The sequence below is a fragment of the Corvus moneduloides genome, chromosome 1 (assembly GCF_009650955.1).
Source record: "Corvus moneduloides isolate bCorMon1 chromosome 1, bCorMon1.pri, whole genome shotgun sequence".
In the NCBI taxonomy this organism is placed as follows: domain Eukaryota; kingdom Metazoa; phylum Chordata; class Aves; order Passeriformes; family Corvidae; genus Corvus; species Corvus moneduloides.
In genome coordinates this window covers 115,627,974-115,641,699 of record NC_045476.1, presented here as the reverse complement: position 1 = coordinate 115,641,699, position 13,726 = coordinate 115,627,974, and positions in this window count along the sequence as shown.

Below are 13,726 nucleotides of genomic sequence, written 5' to 3'. Positions count from 1 at the left end.
TGAAGGACTCCATAGAATAAGACTGCCCATGAATTTAGAAATGTTACCTTGATTCCTGCTTAATGTGTTCAGTCATACACTGATGCTCGATTAATGCTCACACGCCCTTTACATCTTAGTGGGCAATGTGCCATTCTCTTTAAAGTATTTGCTTCACTGCTCTATAGCAGCACAAAAATAAACAAGTTTAGGCCTATTCTACCAGTTCCATTTAATATGTTCACTTTCCCTCCCTATGTCACTTGCCTTATTTGTATGCAGAAGATTTCTTTAATTATTATTATTGTTGTTGCTGTTGTTATTAGTCGTAGTGAACTGTGAACGCTACAGCAATGGAGTCCCCCAGGAGCTGGACAGTCCCTGGCCACCAACCCTTGTGTGCAGATCTTCTTCTGTGTGTGGCACACAAAAGCCTGACAAGGTCTCGCTCATGTTTCAAAGCTCGTTCTCTTTTCAGAGCTATTTGTTATTGTCTCCACCATCACAAGTTTAAAAAAGGAAAGTTAATTAAATATGGAACAAGACTGAGCAACATCTTTTAAACCATCATGTCATTAGAATTGGATCCCTCTGAGAGCTGCTTAAAAGGGTTTTGAGAACAATGACTGTTCAACCAGATATTTATGGGCATAGTTATGTAAACACACTCTTTATTGTCTATGTATATTTAATATAATTATCAGTTTTGTACTTGGACTCTCAGGAGACCCAACAAATCACAGTGTTGCTTTGAAAATGTCAGCAGAAAAGACAATTATGTTGCGAGCAAATATTCATAAATTATATTAAAAAGTCCTGTGAAAATGTACCCTGTGTTGCAGAACTGCTTTTGCACTAGCAGAATCATCACTGCCTTTCTCTGATTTAAACTCTTCTTGCCAGCAGCAAGGAAGTTGCTTGGAAAAAAACTTTAACACTATGGAGGCTTCTGTCTCTGACTACGAGACAGTGTAAATTGTAGACAAATTCAGAGGGTTTCTTAATTTTGTCAGTAATATGCTGGGATAGGTTTAGAGATTTCTAAATAAGATTTCTTGAAACCAGTGGTAAAAATTGTTCGCACAAGAGTGCCTAGGTCACTTACTTTTACTTCTCTTCCGAGGTTATTCCTGACAACTTGCCATGTTTTGCTCATTATGTATTAGGAGGAAAAAAAAAGAGTGGAGAACTGGGACAGTGTTCAGTAAATTAAATGTGCCACACATGCTAAACCAATACGTGTGCTGGAGTTTGATAAACACCTAGTAAGTGCCTGCAAATCATCTCTACTGCAAGATATACAATCAGCATATCAACATCTTAATTAGGAGCTAATGACATTTGAATGGGAAGGTTAATGTTAAGCACACAAATGCAGTTTAGTAGGTAAAATGAAATACATTGAGATATTTCATTCTCTATTTATTTTCAAGTATAAAACAGATGGCTTTTGTAGTAAACATTCATCTATGTAAGTAATATCCCAATCCTTAGGTGTGTTTTGGAATGAAAACTCCAAGAGTAAAATGTCTTTTCTGGTTCATCCAGTCCATGTGTAGGACAAAGAGATGACAGAATTCTGCTTTTCTGCAGGAAAAGGCATTTCCTCTGTGACATTGTTTTTCGTATGAGCACACAACTAAATTTTAAGCAGGGTCAAGATGGTTTGGGCTGGTCTGTGATGCTTCTCTTATTCATTATTTTCTAAGCATAAGTTTTCAACAGCAAACTTCTCTGGGATGGTGCAAAGCAAAACACATTCATGGTTGTTTCTGCTGTAGATGTCATACTTGCTCGGGCAGTGATCCTACTGGATGCCCAAATCAAAACAAATAAGAATCACTGAGCTATTGGGAAAGAACCTGCTGCTGTAGAAATGGTGCTGTTGGCTTTGCCAGCGACATGGGTTCCTGCTGAACATCCTACCTAACCATTACTTTTGCATGGACCTCAGGGAGAAGTGTAGAGATTTAAAGATTTAAACTGTAAAGTAGTTCGAAGACACTTATCATTCAAAGTTTTATGGCCATGCAGGCCACTGTGCTGGCTGTCCAAGTGAGCCTTGCAATGCTACATGTCTCTAATCTAATGATGTCTTCCTTGTTGGTCTGCTTGTTTAATTTTTGTGTCCACTCTAGATTCTTGTTCTCATGCAACCTTCATCCTTGTTTGTGGGACCAATGATAGACTTGTTCAGAAGAGTGGTTAGAAATTCGGTACCAAATTATGCTGCTTTGCTTGCTGAGTCACTTTGCCAAGATCAAATCATGTCGCCCTGAGATACAGCAACACCTCCACAAGGTGAATTATGTCCTTCTGCTTAAATAATGGGCAGAGGATAAGTGGAAACAAAGCTAGTTTTGCAGACAATGAGACCAGAGATCAACAGCAACTGAGAGTCAAAAGGCATATTGAGATTTTTAATTCGGGGCAAGGCCCACCTTTCGGAGTCTTTCATTCCTTTTTTTTTTCAGAAAACAATGATTACATGTTTCCTTTTTACTTGACTGCCATCATTTCCCTCATTACTCCCCATGTTTTAATTGTTTAATGATTGATGCAGGATTATTTTGATTTTTTTAATTAAATTTGTGAGCCCATATTTGATTTGGTGACTAGGTCATCATTCCTCATGAATTTAAGATTCATGTTGATTCGTTCATCCTTCGACATATTTTATTTCCAAACACCTTTGTTCTTTTGGCTTAACTCAATATAATTAGTTTTCTGGCATAAAATGAAAGACTATGGTTTTGATTAGATGTTAGCTGCTTGATGGGTTATTTGTAAATGTTTAACCTTATTCACAGCTTTTCCTAATCAATATCTGGCCTTTTTTAGTTCTGCTTTCCTTCTCATAGTAGTATCTGCCCACAAAACCATCTCCAGAGTCTTTCAGACATTTTCTTCTCACTGCGGACTCTGTCTCCTTCAAAAACCCCTACTTCTCTTGCAACATATGGAGGATCAGATGGAGTTTTAGAGCTCCTCTCAACACTGCCTTGTTATTGTGGTATGTGTTGCTTTGGTATTCATAGTCTGTGAAATCAGAAGAAGAATGACTTGCTGACTTTCATATTTGACAGCTTATGTTGTTTGAGGGGAAAGTCTGAATTTACTTTTGACTTACCATCAACTAAACCCAATCAGTCTTTTCCCCTATTTCTGTCTGACATTTAAATCCCAGGAGTCTCTCTTCTCTCAATGATAACATGTTTTCAGAATCTTTCAACACTTCCTTAATTGCTAAAATTTGCAAACAAGAGAAACACCCATGCCTAGCTGTAGCTGTCCACCAGCAGTTCCCTTGGTCGGGCTTTTTCAATCTGTTGTCTTCTAGTGTTTTCCTCCTCAGATTTTCAAGGGGAATGGAGAAGATTAGAGGGTTATCCAGAGGTTACGTTCAAATGTTTGTTCATTAGATTCCTGGCTCACTTGGTTGTTCAAAGGAGTTCCTGAACATGTGAATGATGTTGTTAAATTACAGAAATTTTTTCATACACACGGTTTCTCTGGGCTGATTCCTGTCAGGCTGAGAAAGGCAGGAGCCAATTTGAAAACCTGCAAGGCCTTTGCTGAGGGAGATACTGCTAATTATCATCCTTTTCTGAATTTCCTTTTCTCATTTGCTTGCCTTGAACATAGGCATGGAGCAGAGCTTTGGAAGCCTGACAAATATCAATCAGCCTGCTGAGCATTACAGCTCCATGACTCTGCTTACTTCACTTGTTAGATGCTACTAGATCTTTCTGTAGTATTTGAAGTTACTAAGCAAGAGCTTTTGTTAAAGGTCAAACTGCTGATGCCAGTCTGTCTGTGGCAACACATGCTTGAATTTTTCTCAGAATGAGACACACAGTGTCTTGGGTTTGGTACTGTATTCCTACACTACTTAAGTTGATATGAGTTGGCCTAAAATTTTATCCAAGCAACATATTCTTCCTACACTCTCTGTGGGCTATATTATAATTTTTCTCAGAGTATGTCATGAGTGGCATGCATTTCTTCTGCAGTATAGGTAAAACCCTGCATGAAAAATATGACGTGATTTTGCATTATTATTTTTTCTTTGGTCCTAGTCTTGGGGCTTTGAGCAACCTGATCTAGTGGGTGGCATCCTTACCCATGACAGGGGGGTTGAAACCAAATAATCCTTAATGTACCTTCCAGTGCAAGACTGTCTATAGTTCTATGATTCTGATTCTTCCTCTTTTAAGGGCATGCCTACTACCTTTGTATGGAGGCACATTGTTTTACGTTAAGCACAAGAAGCTCCTTGGTGATTGGGGAACACCTGTGAGATTTGCAACAGATACAGCATAGTGAGCCCTGGGAAGAGCTCTACTGAGACAGACCAAACACTCCTCTGAGCCAGGGCTGGCAGCACCACTGGCCTGAAGCAAATGACAGGGAAAAAATGCAAGACTAGGACAACGGAGTAGTGAGCTGTCTTTGATGTAGTTTCCTTTTCCTGGCCTCAAGTGACTGCTGCCCCAGGACTTCCTTAGTCTAAAGTGAGTCTTGAAATTTGACACCTTTGGGTGGCTTTTTCCTTTATTTGTCTAATTAGCTTTTTGAGCCTGTATAAATGTCCAACACACACAAAATACTGGCAGAGGGAGTTTGATTTCTAAACTATCCATTGCATGAAAAAATGCTTCATTTTCTTTAGTTTGAGTCTGTTTCATTTAATCCCCTGACAGAAAATAATCAACCTGCTTCTTACCTTTTCAAATTCTCCCTGTGACTTAGGCCCACTCTACAGACCTTTGCCACAACCTTTTCCATTCACTCTGTGGTGTTCCTCACTGCTCCTCTGAGCAACACAGACCATCCTTCCTACCAAAATCCCCTGTCCCACCCGTGTGACACAGGAGCAAAGTGTGGCAGATCTTGCTTTGGCTCAGAAGGGGATGGTACATCCTCAAGGCATGACACGGCACAATCCCATGCAGAGACAGTACAAAGGGTCCCCAAAGCCATACAGCCAGGTTAACACTGCCTCTCGCAAGGGCTAATTAACTCAGGACTAATTAATAGCATCATAGCACACTGACACAGCCATCCAGAGCCTGCTCTCTGGCTGCTTGCTTGGGGATCTCCTCACGGCGTGGGGCTCAGCACAGATACGTCCTCAGGACACTGCCTGCATGTAGCCCAGAAACTGGGGGGTGACACTGCAGACTTGATTATCCACTCATTTACAGTACTTTTAGCTCTGAGCAAGACTCCTGAAGTTATTGAAGTTACAGTGGTGTCTTACCAGTGAAATACAGGAGAAAAATCAGATACAAAAAGCATGTGTATACAAATGTACAGATTGCAAAAACCAATAATATTAAAGTCACAAATTCAATAGATCAGAAGACTTCTTTGCAACTGACTGTGCACAGGATAAAGACCTCTCACTTACATGCTTATGCACCCAAGTTTCCTCAGGACTTCAGCAGGTACATAGGGGGGACATCAACCATAGTGTGAGCAGTAGCATAACATTTCCCTTTACCCTGGGTGCTCAGCTGGAAGATCTAGGTGCTGTTTGCTGCACACTGCTCACACCTGCCACAATGGGCAGGAACATAACTTCCCCCAGACCTGTTTTTGGTGCTGCTGCCCACGGGATCAGTGCAGCACACAACTGGCACAAACAAATGACATCTACACCCTGGGAGCTGAGGGAGGCGGCCTTAGCTGGGGCCACAGGAAGGCAGTGTCAACTCCCTTTTGACTTGTGAACCACTGAATCTTTTTCATTGATGGAACAGACCACATAAAGTGAATTTCAACTCACTGAAAATTCTTTTTTCTGTTTTATTTTTGTGTATCACTAGAATCCATCCCTTGGCCCAACCAAACCCAGGCTCCCTACTTGCTCATTGCCTACTGTTTATCCTTGAGAGCTACAGTCTAGGACCAGTTTCCATCTTCCAGAACCCCTATGTCTTTCCCAAGTATCTTTTCTTTCTCCCAGTCATTCCCAGGGTAATTTGAAAGCAATGGCAAAATGTGCTCTTCAAGCTTTAACCAATATTTCTATTCCTTATCCCAAGCATTCCTCCCAGTATGAACACCCTTCTGGCCTTATTTTCATGTCCGAAGAACAGACACATGTTGAAGTAATTTGCCCTTATGAGGCACATATGTTTGCCTCTTGCAGTGGTTTGGGGTGCTGCAGGTGAACTTTGGGAACAACTGACACAACCGCAGCCCAGTGCACCCCCAGGATGCTGCATCCCTGCACTGAGATGTTATATATTTAAACAATTTGAAGTTAATTAAGAGTATTGGCTTGGAACTAAATCCAGAATCTCACACATCTGTGTTCCCTTCTCAGAAAAGAGGCTGTTTAAAGAGTGCCTGAAGCTAAACACATTATTTTTTACCTTGCTAAAAAGTTGGGCTTTTTTTCTTCTCTTTTAACCTACATTGCTAGATGTCTACGAACAGCTTTTTAAAATGCGGGGGGATTTTGTAACTGATAATGAAAATTATTATTTCGTATGCAATTTAACTTCATCCTAACATCAGACTGCATAATTTAAAGTGAGTTTTCTTCATATACATAACATCATAACATTGCAAGACTCGGAGTCTCCAGCGTATTTAAATGCCTGTTGGTGAGGGCTGGCTTTAGATCCAAATCTCCAGCGTCCCAAACATGCTACTTGAGCCTCATGATAGCTCACACTAGTTTCAATGGAATCTTCTCCAGCAGGCAGGTTAGGTTTTGCTTACCCTGTTCTAAATCAGATATGCGATGATTTTTGTGTCTGCTATGAAAACGGCTTTGATCACACCTCTTCGTGCCACTTTCACCTAAGCACTTTCAGATGTTGTGAGCCCCCAATGATTTGTTCAAAGGTCTTAAAGAAAGGGGAAAAATTGCAGCATCGGATTTTCAGGCATTCAATTGTCAGCTCTGATTTGCAATTTACACTTTACATCATATTCATTATGGACCACTTTATTTTTACTTAGAAAACTACGTGTTTTGTTCCAAAACAATAAAATATATGGAGGATTTTTTCCTTTTCTTAGCTTACAGAGGCACAAGTGATAAAGAACAGCACTAATAGCACCTTGGTGGAAGAGCAACATGCTGAAAGGTTCAACACAAACAAAAGATGGTTCTTCTTCACCCTAAATATGGCTATATTGTACAACTCCTTATCACAGGACAGAGTGGAAGCCAAAAAGTTACGTAGGTTAAAAAATATCATTGGGAAAATTCATGGAACAAATGATCAAGTACTAAATATGAGAACATCAACTTGCTAAGGAGGGCCATGAGCTGACAAAAGCCATCAGTCACATGTGGGACACAGGGATGCATGAATCCTTCATCTAGCCAAACTACCATTGTTCTCACATCCCCCTGATCCCAGGAAAATATAAGTATATTTTCTAGCCTGATCCATATAATTTTGAGTTGGAATAGTCAATTGAATTATCAGATGAAATTTAAAATAAAAGAAAATATCAAGGATATGGTTGCCCATATGGAAGCAGGACAGCAGCAGCAGCTGCATGAAGATGTAAGGATCTGAACAGCAAAAGCAAACCCTTCAAAGTGCTTTTAATGTGGAGGAGCAAAGAATGAGCTGCACACCCCTGGCAGTGACACAGGGATGGTACGTAAGCAAGAAGCTGATGATGGTGAACTGCTTGTAGGTGAGCAGAAGTAAATGTGACTGAAATAACAGAGCTGTAGGCTACATAAAAACAAACCAAAACAAAACACAGTGCAAACATCAACGGGGAAGATTTAATTCAGGATTCCCTATTTCCTCAAGTGGAAAAAACATTGCTGTAGGCCTACATTTTGTCAGCACCAATGCAATGGACCTAAAGGAAATAACATTTTCTAGAGGCAGGAGAGAGCTGGATGAGTTGGGAGACTGGAGGTGAAGATGTGCTAATGTCCCTTCTCTGACCCATCTGTGCCACATGTCATGCTAAAATTCCTCTCCCATCACATCATGCTAAGGACGCCTATGGCTGCAGCAGAAGTGGAGGCTGAAATGGGCTGCTAAGAGCAAGTTCAGTTTCCTCTTTCACTTTTTGCAGAGAATCTCTTTGGTATAGATTCATTCTGGGTCTCACCTGTACTTTAGAAACCAATGTTCACAGCAGCTCTGTAGAACACTGATCACTTAGCAGATCTCTGCAATGCTGCAAGCTGCTTTGGAATACAAGAAATAATTACAATTAACTAACTAACTGTAAAAACATCTGTATAAACAGATCCATGTCATTCATCACAGATGGATCAGGATATATTCCATTTCAGGTTATCCTTCCTCAAAGGCTGAACTAGAAATAAGAAAACCACTGTTCTTGTGTTGTATTAAAGACATCACAGAGACTCCACATCCTGCCCACTGATACAGGGCAGAGAGAAGCCAGAAAAACCAGGAGGTTAGGATTCTCTGCAGTGCTCGGATTTTGGTAGCAGAATACCTGTAATACCTGGGGAACGTTCAGGTTTGGTTGATGAATGCACAAGGCAGGGCTTTAAGATATGGTTGTTGTTCCATATTAAAGCATGATGACATCAGAACAGCTGCATGTGCAGGTTCGTACCACCTTTAGTGGCTGGGACATGGCAGAGCTTCTCCTTCTGCAGGATCCAGGTCTGGGGTGAGTGAGGGTCACTCGTGCATCAGGTACAGCAAGGTGGCACCCTGCAAAAAGAGGCTGCATCAAACCAAAGGTAGTCCTTCCCTCATGGAAATTTGGAAGGCCCATGTGTGGACAAGGGACTCCTCTTCAGGCTGAGATGGAAGTGGAGGCCACTACATGTGAAGTGCCCACTGAAGAGAGAATTGTACTCTTCCTTTTTCTGTGCCCCATTTAGCAAAATGGCATATGGAACAGGACATTTAGATCCAGGAGGCATAATGTGAAACCTGACAAACCATTGAGACTCACCTTTGGTGAGCTCACTTGCTTTCCTTAAGTTCATAGTGCTGTTTTTATCTCTTTGGCTGCTGGTGTTAACTAGTCCCTGTCATTAAGCATCTTGAATCCTTCAAGACGTGTGTTTTGGTGTATGCTAAAATTCCATTATCTATGGAATTTGCTTTTGTCTAAAACATTTACACATACGAAATGATTATAGCCAGTGTTCACTGCCAGCTGTAAATACAATATGATTTTGTGAACAGGGACAACTAGAAGACTACTTCATGACTGTGGATCTAGGCTGAAGCATAATTAATTTCATGTGGAAAACCTTTTCCAGACTTTTTAAAGCTGCAGCTACAGAAAAGTAAAATGAAGTCAGATCCGACTGCCTTTTGTGCTTGTGTCACTATCCCACCATCCCACTATCGCTCCACTGGCAGGGAGATACTCCTAACAGCATGAAAGTGGGCATCCTTTGAGTGTGTGAAGCTGAGCATCTGTTTCCTCAGCTGCCAGTCAGGTGGTGTCACCTGGGCACCATTGCTCCAGCTTCCACCTCTGTGCACCACAGCGAGGCAGGGGCTCCATTCCCACCAAGGGTGGTGGAAGCTGCTTGTGGGACTCTTCATCAGCATGATGGAATGGTTCACAGGCTGGCCCCAAAGGCACATTTGGAAAGCAGGTGAGTAGCTGCTTGTGTTTGTCACTGTTTCTGTCATAAGCAGACTCCTTTGCAAAATTAATCACACAGGAGGGGAAAAGGAAAGTAATGGCTTACTGAATCTCCCACTGTATATTAAAAATATCGAGCACAAGAGGGAACAGCTTGAATATTCCTCCCCAGGTTACAGGTTTAAAACCAAAGCTCTTGGAAATGAAAAAAGTGAGATCTTGGCCCTTCCTGCCCTTCCTTGTGCCAGTGGCTGCACAAGAAGTTGGAGAGGTGGTTTGGCCAGCAGGGCTGGGATTTCAGCACTGCTCTTGCAAGCATGCATCTCACTTATATTAGACACTTCTCAGGCTGGGAACCAGCAGAGACCCAGTGTGGAAGCTGCACATGTGAGCACTTGGGCACCCAGACCCAGCATGGAGGAGCACACATGTGAGGATGCTGTGTCACATCGGCATCACAAGCCATAAGCCAACAGCATGGCTGGGGTCCCCAGCACAGAGCTGGCTCCTGCCCTTCAGTTTAGCAGCCTGCTAAACCTCACAGACCTCAGCTGGCATCCAGGTCTCTGTGGCTGCTCCCTGAAGGAGAGAACAAGTTTCTGGCTGAGTTTCTGTGCAGCTCAATTAATATTTCTAATTGCCATGGTCACTTTCCAAGGGGACTCAAGAAACAAGCTGAACCCCAAAACAAACCCTGCTAGACTTATTTCAAGCAGCAGTGCCTGCTCCACAGGACACAGAGGCTGAGAGGCAGAGATCATCCGGTACAAATAGTCACTCCTTAGTGTTGTTGACCTGGCCACAGCTCCAGGAAAGAATGAGATCTAATGGCTCCAAAAATAACCTTTGAAAAGTCTCCTGGTATCTGTTAAGAAAGTACACCAGAAATGTAATAGTCTGCTTCTCCAAAAATAAAACAGAAACAAAGAAAGGTGTATTTTTTTTTCACCATTATTTCTCTCTTAAATCTTCCTTTTCTTCTTTTATAGAGAATGACCCTATGCTTACCAAAAATGTGTCATTCAGCAATATTTTCTAGTCTGTTGAACTGCCTGTTCCATCTAAGAAGGTGGGAACAGATACCAAAGGATCAATCTGTACCATGTGACCAGAGGCACAGATGAGCTTCTGGGCTGGGCAATCCAAACCCAGTCTTCAGGTAATGGTCGGGGCTCATCTCATCTTCTCTCTGTCTTACACCCTTATTTTTGCTTTAAGAGGACTTGGATCACCAGGAGAGAGGGAGCTGTGACATCCTTCAGCCAGAGCCTCAGCTGAATGATGAGAAAACAGAGCTTGTGGCCAAGCTGAGATCTACTGTATTTGCAGCCCTAGATAGCCCACACTGTCCCCAAAACTGAGCCCTTTTTAACCAGTGTTCTTCTGTACATTTTGTCTACCCACTGTGATGGCAGTTTTGCTATTTTTTTGTTATTAGTTGTATGTCAAAAGACTTGTTATCATTTACATACATTTCAGGTCGCGGACCTATATTTTTCTAAAGCAAGATGCCATTTGTAGTCTCTCAGTATGGGAGGAACCCAACCTGAAGTTATAATAAAGGTGCCTCAGATGTGATACCCATTTGTTTTAAAGATGGGAGGTACTGCAACACTGCCACAAATGCTTCCCTGTCCAAAGCTCAGTAGCCCAATGATGGTCATGCTAAAATTCCTGTGCTGATGACACCCTGAACACAGAAGGACCTCAGCAAATACTTGCTTTTCCAACTGGTGACACAGTAAAGTTTTCTCTAGAAATCTCCCCTCATCTCCTTGTCCTGAATTTCTGTTTGTGGAAAAGAACCTTGAAGTGATCAGGTATTTGGTCGGGGTATTCAAAGCGCTCTGGAAATCTCCAGCTACTGTGGTGAGATGTTTCACAAGCCACATATGGAAGGGGAAGAATCAGTTGTTAAAGTGAATGGCCAGTATAGGGAGGGGTGAGAGGAAAGGAAGAAGATATAGGACTTCCTGCCTCCTCCCGTGTTTTCCAGCTGCAGGCTTCATTGTCCCCAGTCTCTTACTGCCCACAGCCTGTGCCTAAGCAGCTCCCCTATTTTCTGTCTGCAAACAGACTCTGGAAACCAGTCAGAGAAACAGCCATACTCCCCAGCTGACATTTTTTGTCACCTCTGTAACTTCTCTCTAGCATGACAGGCTGCTAGAGAGGGACATCTGTCAGTGTGAAGAAAAAAAAAATGGTGGGGGGCTCTCGCTCTGGGCTTTGTGCAATTTCCTGGCTGGAGTCCCAGGGAGGCTGCAACTCTCACAGCCCAGCCGCAGCCACACCATGTCTTGTCTCCCAGGTCGGATACACAGTCGACAGTGCTTCCTACGCTTCTTTTGTTCCACACTCATTTCCTGACCTGCAACGCTGTGCTCTGTGGGGACGTTGCACATATCAAAAATGCAGGGTGAAAGTTGTCTAGAAATGGAGACAGGTTGTTTTTGGCAGGAGGCCCTTGAGCCAGAAACATTTTACCAGAAGAAATATGGTCGATATTTATGGAAAGTAGGATTCGACTTTCAATGGGGCTTATGTTCATAAGTCACTTAAGGCCCTTCTAAAAATCCCACTAATAATTCTTAAATTAAGCAAGTCAGCATTTCCATGCAAGCTGAAGAACGAACTGCTGTGTCCCACTTGGGAATCTGAGCTAAGCAACTGAAGAGCCAAAGAAATCTTCAGAGGCTCGGTATGATCACATGGAGTGCTCGTACATTTTTTTATGTGCAGTATGTGACATGCATCACTCAAAAGAGCCTGAAGAGCCATCACATTCCAGCAAGTACTGGAGAGACCTTGGAAAAATGTATTATCTGGCCTCTTGTACTCAGGATGTAAGATTTAATGACTGCTGATTCATAGGCTGGATTGCAATAATTTTCGGAAAATGTCTTGAGTGATAAAGGGTTCTGCCATTAGAAATATTTCTTCACAAGACTTGATCCCCATCCCGGATGGTTCCTGTTTTCAACCGATGGTACAAAATAGCCCATTAGAGTAGACTAAATTTTCTTTGGGTATTTTGCAGGATGTTACATCAAGTCCAGAGAATCCCAAGCCAAGCCAGTTCAAGTGAATTACTAAAATAATCTGCCAGACCACCACAGACATACGCAAGATAGCAAAGGAGTCTGGGTACTGACTGCCTGGAGAGCAGCTCTGCTACAAAGGGCCTGGGCGTCCTGGTGGACTTTGGGCTAAGCGTGAATCCGCAGTGCACCGTGGATTCCACTGGCAGCAAGGCAGGCAGGCAACATCCCTGGCTGTGCTCACAGGAGCAGAGCAGTGGAAGTGATTATTCCCCTTTACTTGGCACTTGTTGGACGACAACTGAAATACTGTGCTCAATTTTGCCCCCTGCCCCAGTTCAAGAAAGATGTCGAGCTGGAAGTGAGATCAGTGGATGCCACCAGGACAGCCAGGGTTGGAGCACTTCCTGTGGGACTGGGGCGGGTTGAGTCTGGAGATGAGATAGCTTTGGGAGTATGTGATAGCTGCCTGCTAATGCCTTGGGCAACTGCAATGATCCTGTGATAGTCAAGAGCATTATCAGCTGCAATTGCATTATAAATGCCCCTGAAATGCCAGCCTGCAGTCACCCACCCAATTATTAATTGGGTAGATTTCAGGAAAACTATCACTAGTTGCTGGTAGACCACTGCTTCTCTCTCATTAAAAAGTATCAACAGATGGAGAAAGTGATGGACATTAATTCTTGCAAAACTGCAGTTGGTAAAATAACTTCTTAGACTCCACAGAGCACAGGTCCCTTTATAGTATGAGTTAAGAGGGCAAGAAGCAAAGATTTCAAGGCTTCCCTCAGCTTTTAGACCACCTCCAGTGGTAAACTTAGTGTTGTTGTCCCACAAGCACATAAAGGAAGTGAACACAGAAGGTAGCGTAACAGGATCCAGTCTTCTGAAGAACATCCAAGAAACTTCCTCCAGCTCTTCTAATGACCAATGGTGGTCAAATACTTAAAATACCTGCCAGATGTTTCAGACATTGAACAGAATGGGATGAAGTAGGGGGCTGATGGACATAAATCAGTATTTGTAGTTGTATAAGAGTGCTCTCCAGTGGTAACAGTACTCCTTCCCTTGATGAGTGATTCCAAGTATTGCCAAGGAAGAAAGAGGCCCCTGGTTGAACATGAGTG